The 13,348-nt window shown below is 38.6% G+C and overlaps 1 pseudogene; it reads left to right on the top strand.

Moving 5' to 3' along the window:
• Positions 1–9,922: 9,922 nt before the first annotated feature.
• On the top strand, positions 9,923–12,748 carry LOC145097537 (receptor-like protein kinase FERONIA pseudogene; annotated as a pseudogene).
• Positions 12,749–13,348: the final 600 nt, after the last annotated feature.

Raw genomic sequence — 13,348 nt, 5'->3', positions numbered from 1 at the left:
TTACATAGGTTGTACCCTCACGTTAGACGATCATTCATTCCCAATCGATCTCATACCAGTCTCGATCAAGAGTTTCGATGTCATTGTTGGCATGGACTGGTTGAGTCTTTATCGCGTTGATATTCTATGCCTCGACAAAGCCATTCGCCTAAATCCACCGAATAACGAGACTCTATTGATCTACGGAGACAAGCCCGGTACGAGCCTTCGTATCATCTCAAGTATTCAAGCCCAGAAGTACTTGCGTAAGGAATACCGTGCCTTTCTTGCACACGTCGTCGACACAAGCCAGAAAGCGAAAGATCCAAAAGACATCCCTGTTGTGTGCGATTTCCCTGACATCTTTCCAGAGGACCTACCAGGTTTACCTCCCAAACGTCAGGTTGAGTTTAGAATCGATCTAGTCCCAGGAGCTACCCCCGTAGCTAACTCGCCCTACCGTTTAGTGCCTGCCGAGATGCAAGAACTATCCGGTCAACTTAACGAGCTGCTCAGCAAGGGCTTTATAAGACCGAGTTTCTCACCCTGGGGAGCTCCAGTCTTGTTCGTGAAGAAGAAAAACGGATCGTTCCGTATGTGTATCGATTATAGGGAGCTCAACAAACTCACGGTCAAAAATCGCTACCCACTTCCCCATATCGACGACTTATTTGAGCAACTACAAGGGGCGAGTTACTTCTCCAAGATTGATCTTAGGTCCGGGTATCACCAGTTACAAGTGCTTGAGGAGGATGTGCCAAAGACAGCCTTCCGAACTTGTTACGGGCACAACGAGTTCATCGTGATGCCCTTTGGACTGACTAACGCAATGGACTTGATGAATAGGGTGTGTCGTCCATACTTAGATAAGTTTGTCATCGTCTTTATTGATGATATACTCGTCTACTCTCGGAGCGAGGAAGAACACAGGAATCATCTGCAACGAGTCTTGGAAACCCTGCGATCGGAGAAGTTATACGCAAAGTTCTCTAAGTGCGAATTTTGGATCCGAAGAGTTGAATTCTTAGGACACGTGGTTAGTGAAGAAGGAATCCACGTGGATCCATCCAAGATTAAAGCCATTAAGAACTGGTCAGCACCGCAGACGCCTAAAGAAATTCGTCAATTTGTAGGCCTCGCTGGCTACTACCGCAGATTCATTCAGAACTTCTCCCGGATTGTGAAACCTCTTACCACATTGACACAGAAAGGCGTAACATTCGACTGGGGAGAGAAGCAGGAGAAGGCATTCCAGACCTTGAAGCGAGCTCTATGCACTGCACCGGTATTATCCCTTCCCGAAGGAACAGAAGATTTTGTGGTATACTACGATGCATCAAATCAAGGGCTCGGGTGTGTCTTGATGCAACGAGGTAAGGTCATTGCCTATGCCTCAAGACAGCTAAAGACACATGAGGTAAACTACACCACCCACGACCTCGAGTTAGGGGCAGTTGTATTTGCTCTAAAGATCTGGAGACATTACTTGTATGAAACGAAGAGCATAATATACACCGATCATAAAAGCCTCCAACACATACTGAACCAGAAAGAGCTCAACATGAGACAACGACGATGGGTTGAACTACTCAATGATTACGACTGCGAAATTCGTTATCACCCGAGGAAAGCCAATGTAGTAGCAGACGCCCTAAGTAGAAAAGAGTATTCTGGCCGAAGAGTCAAGTCATTAACAATGACTATCCATTCGCACCTATCCGCACAGATTAATGAGGCTCAGCTCAAAGCCTTAAAGCTTGAGAATGTGATGGGAGAGTTCCTGCGTGGAATGGATAAGAACTTGGAGGTCAAGGGTGACAGAGCCTATTATCTTATGGGCCGAATCTGGACTCCGCGCCACGGAGGTTTCAGAGACTTGGTCATGAAGGAAGCACACAACACTCGATACTCCATTCACCCAGGTTCAGATAAGATGTATCTGGATCTCAAAAAGCTATACTGGTGGCCTAACATGAAAGCAGAGATTGTTACCTTCGTGAGTAAGTGCCTTACTTGCGCAAAGGTCAAGGTCGAATACCAGAAGCCATCAGCTCTTTTCCAACAACCAGAGATACCGGAGTGGAAGTGGGAGCGGATCACCATGGATCTCATAACCAAGCTACCCAAGACAACGGGTGGGTTGGATACCATTTGGGTCATCATTGATAGATTGACCAAGTCCGTGCACTTCCAACCCATCAAGGAAACAGACAAGATGGAGAAACTCACAAGAACATACATTAAGGAAATAGTACGGCTGCATGGCGTCCCTATATCTATTATCTCTGATAGAGATAGTAGGTTTACTTCGAGATTTTGGCAATCACTACAAAAAGCATTAGGGACGAGGCTGGACATGAGTACAGCCTACCATCCGCAGACTGGGGGACAAAGTGAAAGGACGATCCAAACCTTAGAGGATATGCTGCGAGCCTGTGTGATTGACTTTGGTAAGGCATGGGATACACACTTACCCCTTGTGGAGTTTTCCTACAACAATAGTGATCATACGAGTATCAAGGCAGCTCCATTTGAAGCCCTCTACGGCCCGAAGTGCAAATCCCCTCTGTGTTGGGCTGAAGTGGGTGACACTCAGTTAGCTAAAGGACGAGTTCCTGAGAGCGCTCTCACAGGTCCGGAGATTATCAGAGAGACGACCGAAAAGATTGTACAGATTCACGAACGATTAAAATCCGCTAGGGATCGACAGAAAAGCTACACAGAAAAACGAAGAAAACCTTTGGAATTCCAAGTGGGAGACCGTGTCCTTTTGAAAGTCTCACCCTGGAAGGGCACAATACGCTTTGGAAAGCGTGGAAAGCTGAATCCAATGTACATAGGACCTTTTGAGATACTCGCTAGAATCGGCCCCGTAGCTTACAAACTCAATCTACCCCACGAGCTAAGCAACATACATCCTACCTTCCATGTTTCAAACTTGAAGAAATGCCTGTCCGACGAGACTCTCGTTATCCCACTCGACGAGATCGAAGTCAATGAGAACCTCAATTTTGTTGAAGAGCCTGCGGAGATTATGGACCGAGAAGTAAAACGAACGAAACAAAGCCGCATCCCAATTGTGAAGGTTCGGTGAAATGCCAAACGAGTACCGGAGTTCACCTGGGAGCGTGAGGATAAAATGAAACTTAAATATCCCCATCTCTTTGCTTAGTAGTACTGTAGTAATTTAACTGTTTCAATTCTAAATTTCGGGACGAAATTCCCTTAACGAGGGGATGATCTGACCACCCAAAATTATTTCCGTCATTATAACCCGCTTCCGTTAATGGAAAATTATATTTTATAAAAAGTTCCGTTAAATTAGGGTCGACAAATAAATAAATGTTTTATTTATTTGTGTTTTATGTCAATATCGTCGTAATAAAATAAATAAAGACAAGTAAATTACATTTCCATTTAATTGGAAAAAGTTATTTTATTTACGACTATTTAACCGGGTAAAAAGCTTAAACCTCGTTAAACATAAGTATTGGGTAGTCGTATACCGGGTACAACACCCAAACCTTATATAAAGGAGAGTGAACACTCCATAGAAACCTTTTACCACACTAGACCCACCTTCTCTTTCTACTCTCTCTCCTCAAGCCCGATTTCATCCAAAAACCGCAAGTTTTCGCCTCCAAAATGTAAGTTCTCTTACCCTAACTTGTTCTAGGCACCTTTGATTTGTGTTTTAGCTTGAAAATCATGTTAGAAGGCTGTAAAGGAGGAGTTTACGGCCTAAGAACCTTCTTAGGCCGTAAACACCTAAAATGTTGCCAAAAGTGCCAAATTTCTTCCCCTTAAGCCTAGAAACTAGCTTTGGACTTAACCTAGAAGTGTTTGGACCTTGAATCATCAATTTTTAGGGCTTGAAAGAGGGTTTACGGTCCAAGCACATGCTTAGACCGTAAACACCCTCTAGTCTTGCAAACCAAGCCCAAAACACTTCCAAATCACATTTAGGCTTAAGATATGGCTTAGGGACTTGCTATTTCGGACTTGGAACACCTAAACATCCACATTTGAGGGGTAAACTAGAGTTTACGGCCCAATCACATGCTTAGACCGTAAACTCCCCTAAAACATGACAAATAAGAGTTTAAGTCCCTTAAAGAGCTTTATACCCTCACTAGAACATGTTAGGATTGAGCCAAAAGCCTTGGAATCAAAGATTGGAGGTGTACAAGAGTTTACTACCGTAAACCATGGGGTTTATGGCCGTAAACTCCCAAGGAGTGGTCCTTGGACCGTAAACTCCAAGGAAGTACCCTCCTTTGACCTTAAACACCCTATAACCTTGTATAATACCTTAGAACCACTTCTAGAACCACCAAAAGCTTGAAACCACTCGTTTACACTCCTCCCATGAGTTTACGGCCGTAAAATCATGGGGGATGAGGTCCCCTAACCGTAAACTCACTTAAGGTGAGTTTTAGAAGAGTAAACTCCATGGTGAGGACTTATACTCTCTCCTTGCAACCCATTAGCCTTCTAGCACTCAACCATAAGACCTTTAATCACATTAGGATGTATATATGTGTATAATTAGAGTCTTAATCACTAATTACTTGTAAACATATGTCTTCATATGTTACTAGGGTCATAAAGGGTGTACAAGTCTCTACTTGACACCAAACGCTCACCCGACACTTCCACCTGATCTACTCATTGCAGGTGAGTTCATACCCCCTTAAGGAACCTTTTTAAATGTTATCACATGTTTTAGGGGGGGGGGGATACAAGTATAAATTATACGAGTTTTATTATTAAATCATATGTGATTCACAAATTATCATCAAAAAGGGATTTTCTATACTTTTAGCTGCTTTCCAATAAAACTGTTTTAGTTGACTATCAAATGCATTTTAAGATTAAATTGTTATTAAACTGCTTTTAAAACTGTGTTTAAATTGCTTTTCTTTTTAAAATATATCTACACTAATATATTTATATAAGTAAGACTTGAAGGACTTAGGACCGATAGCTCGCCTTATTTCCTGTTCTTGTTGGATGTGGTCCTAGGGTATCTGTTATCCGTCCGACTGTCGTTGATTTCTTAGTTATATATCATATATATTAGTGTTAGATATGAAAGTCTTCATCCCATACAATACCTTTGTTATTCAAAGGTCGGAAATCATACACTCTAGTTAGCTATAATAGGTATAGCTAAGACTACTACTCGTTACCTCTACTACTGCTATACTCACTATAACGACTATTACGACAAGTTAATACGCGTATAAGAAAAACACTCTAAGAAACTATACAAAAGACTATTGTACTATAATACCGAAGAATACATGAATCCTGAGTATAACTCACTATCCCTCTATAAGACACTCTACTGCGCTTACACCATGTGACCAGGGCTTTCCGGTTGGAAGGCAACACTATATATATAGATCTATACGGGACAGACACTATTACATTCCGACTGCTAGCTACAGTCCGAGCCGACTAGGCTCAGGGGTGGCACTACATCACTACACTATGCATGACCGGGAAGGTCATCGGGTTCTCTATTACTACTTCAGTCTGGTCACCTGAGGGGTTACCCCTTTATCCAACATAATACACTAAGACTTAAGTCTAAGCTAACATCCCGAAGTAAGTAAATATCTATTACAAATGGAAGTTTGCACCACTACTACTGTTAACAGGCATAACTTCTCTTCACCTATGTTAATCACACAAGATTTATTACTGTACTTTTACAATTGAAGGTTTTCAATGAAAATACTTACACACAACTCGAAGGATTTAACTTACAAAGTACTTTTCTGGAAAATATAGGATTTTCTAGGGATTTCTACTACTTATAAACATAAATTTCAGTTTTTATTCTATAAGTTAGGAAACACTTTTATACAACAAAGACACTAAATTCTTATGAACTCACCAGCTTTATGCTGATACTCGTTTTCAAAATAACTTGTATCCTCAGGTCAAAGATAGACAGGTACAGGTGCAACTTTTGGAGAAGATGGAGCACATACAAGACCCATCTTTTATTTTGTTATACTTTTGGTGTCTATGAAACTTTACAGAACACGTTTGTAATTAAATTTACTATATATATGCAATGGTTGTTGTCGCTTGTTTTTACTATTATGCAATTGTTATGATACTGTACACGACGTCCTCCACCCCGGAACGTATTCCGCCGTTATCAGTTTTGGGGTGTGACATTTGCTTTCTTCATTATTACATTCGTTGTTATGATACTATACATGAAGTCATCCACCCCCGAATGTTTCCGCCATTCTGGTTTAGGGGTGTGACAAAAACCCATAGTGCGGCCATATGTATGAAGTCAATTTCCCCAATGATAGTGAAATGGTAATGGATCTCTAAGTGATACGTTATAACCATGCATAATAATGACTATTTCGCATGTCTTGGCATTTTTTAGAAACGCCGGTTTTGATCAAGATTTTGTCACCCTAGACTGGTTGAGTCTAACTGTAGGGAACAGTTCAGGTATGGGGGAGTCACCAGCATATAGATCTATACATAAACTCTCGCCCTCCCTCCAGGAAACTCTGGTTATAACTATAGGATACAACCGACACTTATTGGTGCCAACCGCATATTTCTCATTAATCCCAATTATTACCCCGAGAATTTGAATAGTATTGATCACAATCCATTTATTGTTTACATGAGTATGAGTAAAGCTAGAACAACACGAATAAGGACAATTGTGGTCCATTAATCATGTATGTTAAATTTAGGCTATCGAGCACATGAGTAAGTTGGACCTTACTAGCGATGCAAATGGGCCACTAAGGCCCAATAGCATTTAAAGCCACTGAGGGTCCATTAAGCATGTAATTGGGTCACCAGAAGCCCAATCAACATGTATTATTATTATTGTTGGACCCAATAATTATGTTAATGGGTCACGAGGGCACATTAAAACATAATTTACATTTATTAAGCCCAACCGATTTAGTGTTTACTCGTTTTGTATAGTATAAATATCGGAGGTTTTGAATTGTTCAATCGTAAAGTCCCAAAAATAATTGTTTGGCCAATTCAGTGTCATTTCTAATAAAAATGACAATTTTAGTCCCTTTTTATGAAAAATGACATTTTAGGCCCTTAGATTATTTTTCCTTGATATTTTCGGCCCAAACACTTATCCGAATAGTATTTTCAGCCCAAATTAAAATTTTAGAGAGTTTCAGCCCTTTAGTTAAAACGATTTACAATTATAGTCCATATTTTCACAATTTTTACAATCTAAAAACAAAATCTAAACACTTTGCATTTTTAGTCCTATTTGGTAATAAATACATTTTCAGACCCTGAAAACTTGTTTGTTTATGTTTTTAACTCATGTTTTGATAAATTTACAATTTTTGCCCTCAAAATCATATTTTTCGAAATTGTTGGGCCTAGAAGCCAAAAAGCCCAAATTTTAGCCCATTAAGCTAAAATTTACATTTTTAGTCCTTTAAAAGTCATGATTATTATAAAAACACATGTTTTTAACTATTTTGACCTTCTTGACACTAACAAAACCAAAAATGATATCATTTTCCCATATTTTTCTTATATTGTCAAAAATGGTCCATAGATAAGATTTGATTTTTATTTTACTTATTGTAAACTTGTAAAACACTTTTATCTTGAAAATAATAAATATAAAACTTTTTAGATCATATATTTTCCTTATTATAGCTAAGTATTTCAAATAGATCACATTTTTAGCACATATACAACATATAAAGACAAGAAATCACACATATCATACAAAAACACATAGATTTACACATTTTACTTGCATTCTGTAAGTCCCTAATTTGCCTGTGTATCAATCAAATCCGTTTGATGGTGCGGAATCCCAATCAAACGAATGATGTCAGATAAAATAGAAGAAAAGGAGAAGAAGAATAATATGAATCTCTGTATGAATTGATTAGAATTAAAGTTCCAAATACAAAAGATTCACACACATACGCTCGTTGTTCTCTCTGGCCGTAAACTCCTTCTAGATCATCAATCTATTCCTCACACCCTAATACCTATATTTATACTTGGAGAATATGGGCTTGGTGGACATGGGCCGTAAATGGGTTTACGCCCGTAAACACCCATTGGGCCGTAAACCTGACCGTAAACTCATAAACATTACAGAAAAATACAATTTCCTAGAAAAACAAAGTATAAACCATATTTTTGACCCAACACATTCTCCCCCATAAATCATGTAAAAACCAAAAATAAAGAGGTATGAACTCACTTTGAGGGTTGTAGCTTCGGTTTTGAAGGAGAAATGGAAGAATATGATGTTGTTTTTGGCTTGAATGCTTGCTTAGAAGAAGTATTGAAGCTTTGATGGTCCTAGAAGGCATGATCACAAAATGAAGCCACATGAAAGAGTGTTCTTAGCCTAAAGATAGAGATCAAAACTTATGTATGATAACAATTTACCAAGGATGGTGATATAAGTGAAATATCTTCTTAAAGCACTACTAATTCTCGAGATTCTTGAAGAAAATGAGAAGATGTTCTTGCATGAGTAGAGAGAGTTTGAAGAGAAAATTTTGAAGAGGGTGGTGTGGTTGTGAGGTCTCGACCAAGAAGAAAAAGAAGAGAAGGGAGAGAAGGATGAGGTGACTTGCATGAAGACATGAGATCCTTGCCTTGTTACATGTTGAAAATTTTCTTAGTTAACCATTAAACAATATTGAGGTGGCATGTTTAAGTTTAATTTTCCATGTTTTTTTACACATGGGCTGATATTTGGACCAAAGAAGAAAGAAGTGTACTAGTTTGGGTTCATTCTTGGTCATGCTCGAAAACATAAAGTCCATTAAGTAAGTTTTTGACCCATTAAGCCCATAGGATGGTTCACGGCCCAAATTATACAAAAGAATGGATTTATGGTCCTTTAGGGTTAATTTAAATCAATTATAGCCCAAATTAGGCCCATTAGGGTAACCCATTTCATTTTAGGCCCATGATGGCCCAAAAGGTTAGGTTTTATGAATGTGGATCCATTTAGAGCCCATTTAAGGGTTCTAAGCTCAAAATCGTTGAAATTGGAAACTTATTGGTCCATTAGGCCCAATAAGGAAATCCTAGTCTACATTGGACTTAAACCGGAAATTTTAGGGTTTCTAATCTTCCGTTGACCACTTGAAGTGTTTGTATAGAGTTTTAGATGAAATTTGTTGTCATAGGATAAACACCAAGCATGCTTTAAAAATTTTGGTTACAATTGATATCGTTGTTACAGTTACAAGGATATAGAATTTCCTAGTTGTGACATACTCCCTCTGTCTCATATTAATAGTTCATGTTTCATTTTTGGTTTGTCTCAAAATAAGAGTCTATTTCTAAAAATAAATATGTTTTTTGTCATAATACTCATCATTATTAGTTAAATTATCATGAAATTAAATGTAACTACCATAAAATTAAATACAACAAAAGAGTAAGACTACATTTCATTTAATAAAGTTAATGATAATTAATGTTTGTTTAATCTGTGTATTTTTTTTGTATGTGGATAATTATTTTAAAACTAAGGGAATATCATTATTCATGTATAGTTCCTCCACCTTGGAATTTAGGATACAACTATCTCATCTTGAGTTTTCTTTAAAAAATTAACTATAAAAAAATTAAAATAAATACAAAAATATAACATAAAAACAAATTAAAAAGTAATGATTCTTATTTATGTTTTAAAGGAACTACGTGTGTATAAAATTTTAGCTTTTCGACCATGCAAATTAAAATTTTGATATTTTGAAAACCAAATCACCAATTTTGAATTTTAGCCTATCTTTTTTCTACACCAAATATCAAGTTCACTTGTCACTTTCCCATTGTTATGGTCTGTCTAGTGTATGGTCAAGTGGTTGTAAAGTCTTCCCTGGATGCTGATTTTTACCGGAAAACACGTCCAAGGCTTGGCTTTCCAAGTCTACTACGTACTGAAGCAGAAAATAAAGATGCCCCTGGTATGATTTATAAAAACCAGTAATAATCTTGTTAACCTAAGCTATCCGAAACACCATGTTCACCTTCACTTTCCAACTCTTTTCTTTCCTCCTCCTTTCTACCACGGCCACCGCTCAACCATACAAAGCCACCGAAATCCTCCTCCTAAACTGCGGTTCTTCCTCCAGTGCCATAACTTCCGGGAGAAGATGGGATGGTGATGAAAATTCTAAATTCGTACCCTCCAACATCGGCACCACCTCCTTTTCATCCCAACCTTCGGTCCAACATCCTTCAGTCGATCAAATCCCTTACGCCACTGCTCGAATCTTTAACAGTTTTTCATTCACCTACATGTTTCCTGTCTCCCAAGGCCCTAAATTTCTCCGCCTCTATTTCTATCCTGCCACCTACTACGGCCTGAAAGCGGACGAATCTTTCTTCTCAGTATCATCCAATGGTTATTCTCTCTTGACCAACTTCAGTGCTTCTCTAACATCTTCCTTTCTCTCCAAACCAAGTTTTGTGAAAGAATACATCATCTACGTAAAAGATACCCAAATCCTAAACGTTACTTTTACACCCTCACCCAACTCGTTTGCCTTCATCAATGGTATTGAAATTGTTTCTATGCCGGAAAAGTTGTACTTCAAGAATAAAAAGATAAGGTTCGTGGGAACATATTTAGGCCCTGTTATTGATGACTACACGGGTCTTGAAAATATGTATCGGCTAAACGTGGGCGGGGCACAAATTTCAGGCAACGATGATACCGGTATGTATCGATCATGGGATCCTGATGGGTCTTACTTATTTCATTCTTTAATGATGGGACTTACGCCTGTTAGTCAAATTCCGATAACGTACACAACGGACACACCTAATTATACCGCGCCTAAGCTAATTTATCAAACCCAAAGGAGTATGGGCAATCACTCTGACCAATATATTCGGACTTGGAGACTCCCTGTTGATTCTGGGTTTTGGTACATGCTCAGGCTCCATTTTTGCAACCTTATACCAAAATACACTATTAAAGGACAAATGATTTTCAAGCTCTTCATTAATAATCGAACTGCTGAGGATGAAGTTGATGTGTTCTTCTGGACTCCAGGAACCGGGTATCCTGTATTCAAGGATTATGTTGTGTTTATGAACGGCATAGATGGCTACGGAAGCAAGCGAGATTTGTGGCTCTCAATGCTTCCCAATGACCAATCTCAAGAATATCGTGATGCCTATTTGAATGGTTTGGAAATCTTCAAGTTGAACATGACTGGTAATCTTTCTAGCCCCAACCCGATATCTAGTTTTACAACACCACCAGAAAAGCCGACATCTCCCATTAAACTGAAAAAGAAGACAGCTCCATATGTCGTGATAATTGGAGGTGTTGGAGGAGGAATAGTCTGGTTTTCTGTTCTTGTACTTATAGTTTTATGGTGGCGAAGTGGAGCCGTAGACAAGTCATGGTGGGGCGCAACTTCCACTGAGTCAAACTCTACAAATTTGCCATCGGATCGCTGCCGTTGTTTTACACTTAAAGAAGTCAAACTTGCTACGGATGAATTTAACGAAAACTGTGTCATAGGCAACGGAGGGTTTGGCAAGGTATACAAAGGGTATATTGACAACGCAAAAACCATCGTAGCAATCAAACGACTCAACCAATCATCCAGCCAAGGTGTTCATGAGTTCCGAACAGAAATCGCAATGTTATCGAAGCTACGTTATCTCCATCTGGTAACCCTAATCGGATACTGTGATGACAATGGAGAGATGGTTCTCGTGTATGAGTACATGACTCATGGTACTTTACGTGAACATCTTTACAACACAAACAATCCTCCTTTATCATGGAAAACACGTCTCCATATTTGCATTGGCGCAGCCAAAGGGTTGCATTATCTTCACACAAGTGGAAAGCGGATGATAATTCACAGGGATGTTAAGTCCACAAACATTTTACTGGATGAAAAATGGGTGGCTAAGGTGTCGGATTTCGGTTTGTCAAAGCTTGGGTCCAATGACCCTTCTCAAACACATGTTAGTACGTTGGTGAAAGGTAGTATTGGGTATATAGATCCTGAATATTGCAAAACGAAACATCTGACTGATAAGTCTGATGTGTACTCTTTTGGGGTGGTTTTGTTTGAAGTGCTGTGTGCAAGACCTGTTATCCTTCAACACCTGAGTGGCGACCAAGTGAGTTTGGCGAGTTGGGGTAAGTCTTGCTATAGAAAGGGATCGCTTAATGAAATAATTGATCCAAAGCTAAATGGTGAAATTGTACATGGAAGCTTAATGAAGTTAGGAGAGGTGGCAAATGGTTGCTTGCATGAGGAAGGGAGTGAACGACCCACTATGGAGGATGTTGTTTGGGGTCTAGAATTTGCACTGAAGCTACAAGAGGCTGCTGATGAGGCCATGCCAGAAAATTAAGAACTTCACGCCTTCTGATGCAAAGAGAGTCGACTAAAATTAATGGTTTCCATAAATTTAGACACGTCCTGTTTTTCTCATATGAAGTAGAATGTTTATAACTATCTGGTCAATTCAATATAATTAAATTTATACACATCCTTTTGACTCGTGAAATCAAGTAAGGGATTAAAGACATTGACTTTGTCAACTTCATCCTAAAGCTTTAAAACTTTGTTTCTCTCGTTGAACCATGCAGAAAGGCGCACGAACGCCAATAATATGGTAAGCTCTGGTAGAAAGTCAAGCATGTCATACTATTTTTCCAAAGCTATGTAGTCCTAAAAGATGATCCCAATATCTGATTAAAGAAAAAAATTACAATCAATGAAGAGATGCAATGAGTATAACTTAGTTTAGATTTTGAAAAGAAGCTAGGGTTAGATCGGAGTATTTTAGATTATGTGATTTGTCTTCAAAGTTATTTCAGTGCAATTATTTTCTTTGTAAATAAATTAATGTTAGATATTAGAAATTAAAGATAAATTCACTAATAGGTGGTAACCCATTTTTTTGAGATTCAAATGCTTGATGACAATCATTAACACCTATCATGATTTTTAACCTTATATTCTTTAAACCGAACGAGCATATAGAGATGTCAACAGGACCGTAGTGTCCCACTCCCCCACACATGGTTTCCCATATTTCCCTTGCTTAAAACTAACCTCGAGTTCCCTAATTTCCCAGCCCTGACCCTATCCGTATTTCCAAAAATATAAAAAACGCCCGAAACAAAGTTCGTATACAAAACTTATGACAATTATAAGAAAACTAAACAGTAAAACACTAATTTTCGTTAACTGCTAAAACTGAATCGATCTGTTATGGCACTTGCACTAGAGGTGTTGATCGGTTAATTTTTTCGGATTTCGGATAATTCGGGTTTTTCATGTTAAAAAAAATACTCGTTACCCGACCCAAA

The sequence above is a fragment of the Lactuca serriola genome, chromosome 4, assembly GCF_051521515.1.
Source record: "Lactuca serriola cultivar US96UC23 chromosome 4, Lser_US96UC23_V15, whole genome shotgun sequence".
NCBI lineage: Eukaryota > Viridiplantae > Streptophyta > Magnoliopsida > Asterales > Asteraceae > Lactuca > Lactuca serriola.
Note: the sequence above shows the minus strand (reverse complement) of the source record. Positions and strands in the feature narration are given on the sequence as shown.